We start from the raw sequence: 9,171 nt of genomic DNA, 5'->3' as shown, positions 1-9,171 counted from the left end.
GGAAATTAACAACGGATGTTGGGGGTTCGGTTGCAAATGTTGCTCTCCTCCTCCTGCAACATGCCCTGCCACATCCACATGCCAGGCACAGTGTGTGGATTCCAGGCAGTGTGAAGCAGCTAACCTCATAGCTGGTTCAACATGCACTGGTGAAAACTGTGTTTGTTGCTTGGGTAAGATACAAGGAAGAAAGCAGACGGATTTATGTGTTTGTGTGTGTGTGTTTGCTTTTACAGTTTATATTTACATTACGAAGAGGGTAGTTGGACTTGGATAATATCTGCCAACTTGGTGAAGTTATGACTGCTAACCTAAGACAAGCGCCCAACTGTAAGTATTGATCTGTATTTGGAGTGGATGTGCTTCATGTGTACTGTTGATTCAGGCAAACATACTCAAAGGAAGCTGTTAAATCTTGGCCTACGTCTGAAGAAAAAGATCCATTTCATCGCCATCCAGGAGAGAGCACCCTGAAAGCCGTGATGTACATGATGATATCATCTATCTCTTTACTTTTCCCTTTTGGCCACATTATTCTCGTTTACTGCATTTAATTTTTTGCGAATCCATATACCGTTTACATTCATCACTTCCCCTTTACACCTAGTCACGTGACTAGCGGCAAGTCTGCTACATTGTTGTTATTGGCATTTTTCTCCCTTCCTTTTTGTCGCATTAATCGCTCTGCTTGTTTCAATCCCTTTGGTCTACTAGCGCCAGTGCCCTGCTTGTAGCCGACCTCACCCCCCTCCTCATCCCAAATTTACTCTTAAGAACGTTTGTCGTCCTATGTTTTCTAGCTTTTCTGTTCTTCCTATGCTTGGCTCTTCCACATTTGCTCCTTTGCTCATAAGAACTGAAAGCTAAGTTATCCTGGTGCTACGATAATTTCTACGGGACAAGAGGAGGGACTAATATTAAACGCAAAGCTGAAGGTGAAATATTTTTTATTGTATATGTATTATATATATATATATATATATATATATATATATATATATATATTATATATATAAAATATATTATGTGACATGCACATAAGCATTTGTGTAAGCCAGTAGCTGAAGATCGTGTCTGCAGACCAAAGTCTAAATTCAGCATCTGACAAGTGGGCTCTAAGTCACTCGACGACGACAAACGCACGTGAGAACGAGATGACCAGCCAAATCAGTTCCACACAAAGATGGGTCACCTCTGGAAGCTAATCTAATGGACGCCTCGAGGCGTGAGTAGGTGGCCGAGTAATATGGCATGCACATAAGCATGATTTGTGTAAGCCACGTGTCACGAGATGGCGATTGTAGCTGAAACCGTCCGACCTTCAGCTCGCACGCCGCCTCCGACCTTCCGCTGTCCGGGGCGAGCCACCGCACTCAGCGCTTGCTCCCGACATCGCATCGTAGCTTCAATTACTTGTGCGTACTCTTACAATAAAGAGTCAAGCCGTCTAACCACTATGACTGCCCTGCCAGTCTTTGTTTAGAGGCACCAACAGCTTCTTACAATATGTATATGTGTGTGTGTATACATACATAAAATGGTAAGATGTAGGAGCTACGTTTAAGCAAATGGAAACTAATCCTTTATTTCCCACGTCTTTAGTCTTGCCAACTAAAATTTACTACCCGCAAATGCTATCAAGAATGTAACCCCTAGGATTTTTTTCTTTTTTTTCTACAAAGCAAACATCTTGATAGCCTATTATTGACAGCAAGATGTTCCAAAACTTTTTGAAAAAGGCCTCTTCTGACGGAGTATTCGTCTCGGTCATTTTTCATTCTGAATTATTAATTTGAAGGTCATTCGTTAAAAGATTTTATCCTAGCAATCTATTGAAGCGACTACTTTTTTAAAATTTAGTATTACCCAAAAATTCACTAGCATCACACACCGGGGAGTGTGATAACGTTATATCAGGTTCAACCTATCTGTTGCCGGGGTGAGTCACACACAGTCGTATATATAACATAGCCATGGCACTCTAAAACACTAGTATTATTCATAAATCTCTTTGAAGTTGCGTTGAAATCTGCTCGAAATGGTCGTTTACAGAAATTGGCAGAACTGTGTCCAAAGATTCCGATATTCCAAGATGCATATGCCACAGTTGCGTGACTTGACTAATGGTTACCCACCGTCACACTGTACCTTGTAGCGTACTTGCAGCTCATCAGCCAATAAAATTAATTGTTTCTAATCACTTACAGACTGGCAGCAGTAGGATACGTATAATACAAACAACAGGTATAAAGATACAACGGAATACCTATATACAAATGCATCTATCTCTATCTATATATACTTATGTATTTATATAGATTTAAATACATATACATATGTGTATGTATACATATAGATATATAAATATATATACATATGTGTATGTATACATATAATATATATATATATATATATATATATATATATATATATATATATATATATATATTCATATATCATATATACGTATAAATACAATATATGCATGAGAATGTATATATGTGTAATGTATATATATGTATATCATATATTGATATTTATTCATAATAAAGTATCTAGACTTATCTATCTAATTAACTATCTATCTATCTATCTATATCTATCTATCTATCTATCATCTATCTATCTATCTATCTATCTATCTTATTGTCTATATATATATTAATATATATATATATATATATAATATATATATGAAACATATAAATGAAGAAATTTTTCATCATTGTATATATATATATATATATATATATATATATATATATATATATATATATATATATATGTGTGTGTGTGTGTGTGTGTGTGTGTGTGTGTGTGTGTGTGTGTGTGTGTGTGTGTGTGTGTGTGTGTGTATGTTGTAATGATAAAAAAATTATGGATGTATGTATATGTGTATATAGATAGATACATACATAGATATAGATATAAAAAATATAAATATATATAATATATATGTATATATATTTATATCTATATACATATATATGTATATATATTTATATCTATACGCATATATGTATATATATTTATATCTATATACATATATATGTATATATATTTATATCTATATACATATATATATATATACATTTATATCTATATACATATATATTATACATCTACATGCGTAAAAAAATTACTGTATGTCATATATATATATAGGATGGGATGGAAACGAAAGTTACTTGTCCCGCCTGCGCCCTGGCAGGCGCCAACCCACCATGAAGCTTATGGGGCAAAGCCCTTGGGAACCCCACAGGCGGACGGGGGGTCCCACAGCCCGCCGACTCTCTTTATTTGGGGCAGCGTCGGCGGGAGCGGCAGAGGTGGCGTGTACACGGAGTGGCCGCCCGAGGCTTAACCTCAGGCGAGCTTTCCGGGTGGGTGCTTGGAAACATCAGGTCCTTGCGGCAGGATGAGCGGTTACCTCTGCTATCGAGGGAATTGGAGAGATTGGGAGTGAGGTGGCTGCCCTCTTAGAGGTGAGAAGATCTAGCAGCGGCACGATCAGTATGGATGGGTACACTATTACTGGTCGGGCTGCAGTGATGGTCACCACCTCCAAGGTGTAGCCATAGCCATCTCCAGCCAACTTCAGCCTCGGTAGTGAGGTGACACCGGTCGATGAGCGTATTATGGCAGCGAGACTGAAGCATGTCTATGGTCATGTCTCTTATGCTGTGTACGCTCCTACTGTTGTTTGTAAACTCGATGTGAAAGAGGCGTTCTATGCCAAACTCACATCTGTGGCAGACAATTGCCCCCCGCGAGATATTTGCCTGTGATCGAGCTGGCTATGAAATGTCTGTCGGCCCCCATGGCTCGGGAGCTGATCCCAGCAGCAAGAACAGCCTCCTTCGCCGGGACTTTGCTAGATCCCAGAGAATGAGGATCTCTGGCTCCTGGTACTAGCACTGCAACCGCATCACTGGACATGGTATAGCAATACCAAGGAGATTGACCACATTCTTGTTAGCACGCGATGGAGGATCTTCAGAACTGCAGAGTTTACTGGAGTGCCGAGTCCTGTTTCACCGACCATAGGCTGGTTGTGGCTACACTACAGGTCCACTTCAAAACTCCCCGTCCCTCCATTGGCCACCCTAAGGTGTTTCACTTGGACAGACTAAGGGAGACGGAGTATGCCCGTGGGTTCACCATGGCAGTCGCTGACCAATTCACAGAACTGAAAACTGATGGACCCAGTTGCTCTGTGGAAGTTCTTCAAGTGCAAAATAATCAAAGCAGCCCAGGAGTCCATTGGCGTACACCAGAGGGCAAGGTTGAATTCCATCTCCCTAGTGACCTTAGAGGCCACTGAAGCATGTCGCAGGCCGGCTGAATGGCAATCAGGTCTTGTGTGCTTCTTGATGCTTAGGGCTCGGACACGCTGAGAAGGGACAAGGAACAGTTCATCAGGAACCTTGCTGAGGAAGTTGAAGGCCATTTCTTGGTAAACAACCTTCGCCCTGCCTACCAAGCCCTGAGAAAGCTGAATCCTAAGCCCTCTTTGCAGATGACTGCAGTCCAATCAGCGGATGGACAGATCATTTCAGATCATGTTGGGGTTCGTGAATGTTGGGCTGCGTATTTTGAGCAGTTGTACCAGGTAAACCCTCCAACAGTTAGCTTGGATGCAAGCAATGTCACAATACCTGTGCAGGACCCACCCATCAGCAAGGAACTCCTACTCTAATGGAGGTTAAGATGGTGGTTTCCAAGCTGAAGAGTGGGAAGGTTGCAGGCATATGTGATATCCCTGCTGAACTTCTAAAGGCTGGAGGTGAACTTATGGTCGGGGCTTGCATACAGTCTTGACTGTCATGTGGCAGTCTGGTGCCATTCCCCCGAACTGTTGAGGGGTATGGTCATCCTCCTCTGGAAGGGAAAGGGGATCGTTGGGACTGTAGCAACTACCGTGGCATTACACTGCTCAGCATACCAGGCAAAGTTTTCACCACGCTCTTCTGAAATGGATCCGCAACCACTACTGAAGCATCAGAGACTGGAACAGTCTGGTTTCACTCCAGGCAAGTCTATAATAGACCGAATACTAGTGCTTCGAGTAATTGTGGAACGCCATCGTGAGTTTGGTCGTGGATTGCTTGTAGCCTACATTGACCTCAAGAAGGCGTTTGACTCAGAGCATCATGAATCACTATAGGAGATCCTGAGACTCAGGGGAATTCCGATGCAGATATTGTCCTAATAGCAAGCCTTTATACTGGTACTGAAATTGCTGTAAAAGTGTGGTGGGGGTCTGTCAAAACTTCTTCCCTGTTAATTCAGGGATGAGGCAAGGCTGTGTCCTGTATGTACTGGATAATGGGTAGAGTTACTAACCAAAGTCAGTGTGAAGCAACACTAGGCAATATCGAGGTCTCAGACCTTGACTTTGCCGATGATGTCGTGGTGGGGGCTCTGATGCATTTAGCAATGAGGTGAAGCCCTTAGGCCTAGAGGTCTCCTGGACCAAGACCAAGATTCAGGACTTTGGGGGCCTGTTAGGGGAACCCGTTCAGTCGATCCATGCTTGTGGTGAGGACATTAAAAGTTACAGAGAGTTTTACATACCTTGGTAGCATAGTCCATATCTCTGGGCTGTCAGACAAAGAAGTCAATAGACATATGGTCTGGCAACAGGAGCCATGAACTTGATCAACAAGAGCATTTGGAGATGTCAGTACCTATGCAGAAGGACCAAGTTACGCATCTACAAGGCCTTGATACTGCCAGTTTTGCTCTATGGAAGCGAAACCTGGACGCTATCTAGTACCTTGGAGTCTCGTCTTGATGCCTTTTGTAACAAGTCTCTTTGCCAGATCATGGGGTACAGTTGGCAGGACCACGTGTCCAACCGTCGGTTACACCGTGAGACTGGCATGGGACCTGTTACTTGCATAATCCGGGATCGCCAGCTCAGGCTATATGGGCACCTAGTTTGTTTCCCTGTGGACGACCCTGCCCATCAGGTTGTCTCTTGCGAGTCAACCTGGGTGGAGGAGGCCTGTGGGACGACCCAGGAGGTCATGGCTTGGGCAGCTCGATGAGACCTGCCGCGAGGAATTAGAGATGGGCCGAGGGCCTGCCTGGAGTTTCGCCTCATGGGCCCCTCCTGGTTGGTAGCGCGAGGTGGATGAGGCCATGCTGCCCCGTCTGTGTTAGCCCCTTGATGATGATGATGATGATATATATATGTATGCATGTATACATGTATAGGTATGTATGTATATATGTATATATATATATTTATTTATTTATTTATTTATTATTTATTTATTTATTTATCTATTTATTTATTTATTTATATATACATATTCTTTCTATATTCATGTATATGTGTGAAGACTTATTTTCTGTATCTCCAGAATGCACTGCACAGCCCAGATGCACTGCTCAGAGGGCGTTTGCAAACAGACTTGCGCACAAGGTGAAACGGAAATTGACAACGGATGTTCAGGCACCGGTTGCAAATGTTGTTCTCCTCCTCCTGCAACTTGCCCTGCCACATCAACATGCCAGGGAAGTGTGTGTGGATGCCAGGCAGTGTGATGACGTTCTAACAGGTTCAACTGTAATGGAGCAAATTGTGTCTGTTGCCGAGGTGAGTCACACACATAACCTAAATATATGACACATTTGTAATACTTTCCAAAAAGTAATACCACTTTCTTAAGACATCGAGGCATCGTCGAACGCCTCGAAGTACTCGTCTACTTCAATTCGCAGAGGCGTGTGTATAACAATTCCAATATACAAGACATTCATCAACAACAGCTGCGTGGCTTGACTTCGTAACAAACTTTGAAAAAGCCGAAACAGCTAGCCTCTCTCCATTACTTGCTTAAATACAGACCAAAAGCATAATATATAATCTCTTATCGTCTACGGCACACAAAAGACAACATAATGATATGTGTGTTATGCATACAATAGGCATACAGATATATTTGCATATAATCACACACACAAACCTTACATATACATATTTACATATATGTGTGTATATATGTATGTGTGTACGTATAGTAGATATGTGTTATTTATATGTACACATATATATTATATATAATATGCATACATATCTACATACATATATATGTTGCACTGCTCGAAGGGGCGTTTGCAAGCAAGGCGAAACGGAGGTTAACTACGGATGTTCAGGCTTCGGTTGCAAGTGTTGATATCCTCCTGCAATATACCTGCCACATTCACATGCCAGAGACAGTGTGATAACGTTATATCATGTCAACCTTTAATGTAGCAAATTGTGTCAGTTGCCTGTTTGAGTCACACACAGCCGTATATATGACATATCCATGACACTCTAAAACACTGGTATCACTCATAAATCCTCTTTCTGAAGTTGCGTTCAAATCTGCTTGAAATGGTCGTTTGCAGGAATTGACAGAGTTGTGTCCAAAGATTCCGATATTCCAAGATGCATATGCCACAGCTGCGTGACTTGATTAATGGTTGCCCACCGTCACACTGTACCTTGTAGCGTACGGGCAGCTCATCAGCCAATAAAATTAATTGTTTCTAATCACTTGCAGACTGGCAGCAGCAGGATACGTATAATACAAACAGCAGGTATAAAGATACAACAAAATATCTATATACAATGCATCTACCTCTATATATACTTATGTATTTACATACATATAAATGCCTAAATATATAAATTGCATGTATACATATATAAATATACATATATACAATAAAATAGTGTATCACATATATATCAAGCTTTATATACATATATATAAATAAAAATATGTATGAGAGAGTATATATATTGTATATAATAGCGTAATGGGTTTTCCCCCCTGAGGCGTCGAATTGTAAGCACGAAGAGGATTTAAAAAGGGCCCATGAAAATTTTAACTTATTAAGCAAAGGAGCAAGTTGTGTTGTTGAGTTCGGGCTTATCTTTTTTACGGGGGGGGTTTCTGGGGTGATGGGTCTGGGCGGGAGGAATTTAGGGGAGAAATATAAAAATTGCCTTGAAAAGGCATGAGTTTTTAAAGGGAAATTTCCTTTTCCGAGAAGGATGGTTGCTCAGCGGGAGGCCAGTTTGAAGGATTTCCCTTTTGGTTCACAGATGCGGGAGAACCATCGTGGGGCTCATCCCCCGACCCAGTAGTTAAGTTATTTTGTTTCAGTAACACCTACACTATAGCAATTTCTAAAGAAAACCTAGAACTATAGTTCGAGCTGTGTTCTAAAGTGGTATTTTTATTTACCTGCCCTAGTGCAAGCTAGGTAGTGAGAAAACTTTTGGGGAATTGTTAAAAACCTTTTTATCGGTTCCGTTACAGCATTGAGAGAAGGTTCTGGTTTAAATATCCTCTTCGGCTATAAAAATAATGGAAATTATATCATATATTCAAAAATTTTCATATATAAATATTGGATTTATCTAATATAATATAAAAAATTTCTTCTATCTATACTATCTATCTCTCTCTCTCCTCTCTCTCTCTCTCCCTCCTCTCTCTCTCTCTTATATTATTTATTATTATATATATATAAATATTAAATTTTAATAGCTCATAAACCCAATAAAATAAAATGTTCAATCACTTAGACTGGAGCAGCAGGAAGTAAAATACAAACGCAGGCATACAGAAGAAAAAAATATTTATATAAAAATGATCTATTCAGTCTGTATTTTTAATACTTAATATTTATTATATAAAAGCTAAATATATAAAATATTAGTATTTTTGTATACATACATACATATATATCAGTGCAATTAATTCTATAGAAAGTGAAATATATATTTTGAATGGAATTTAACAGTGTTAAATACCATATTTTTATATATAATAGATAGATAGATGTAGATTCATAATAAAATCGTTTTATCCAAATTTATTTATCTAATATTATCTTTTATATATATATATATATATATATATAATTATATTAGATATAGTATAGATATATTATACAAAAATGATAGAATTTTCATCTTTGACGTATGTTATATATATAATATATTATTTATGTATTTTGTTATGCGTGATATATAAAAATAAAATTTTAATATATAAAATATTAATATATAATATATATATATTTATATAATATATATTATTCTTTCTTATACTTTATGTATGTAAAAAATTTATTTTTTATCCCCAGAATGCACGCACACCC

At 39.3% G+C, this 9,171-nt stretch overlaps 1 pseudogene; it reads left to right on the top strand.

Annotated features, from left to right (window-relative positions):
- The window catches only part of LOC119571226, a 9,811-nt pseudogene extending 1,662 nt beyond the window's left edge, over positions 1-8,149 (top strand).
- Positions 8,150-9,171: the final 1,022 nt, after the last annotated feature.

This window comes from Penaeus monodon, unplaced genomic scaffold, assembly GCF_015228065.2.
Source record: "Penaeus monodon isolate SGIC_2016 unplaced genomic scaffold, NSTDA_Pmon_1 PmonScaffold_556, whole genome shotgun sequence".
NCBI lineage: Eukaryota > Metazoa > Arthropoda > Malacostraca > Decapoda > Penaeidae > Penaeus > Penaeus monodon.
The sequence above is the reverse complement of the archived record's forward strand: the minus strand, read 5'-3'. Positions and strand labels throughout refer to the sequence as shown.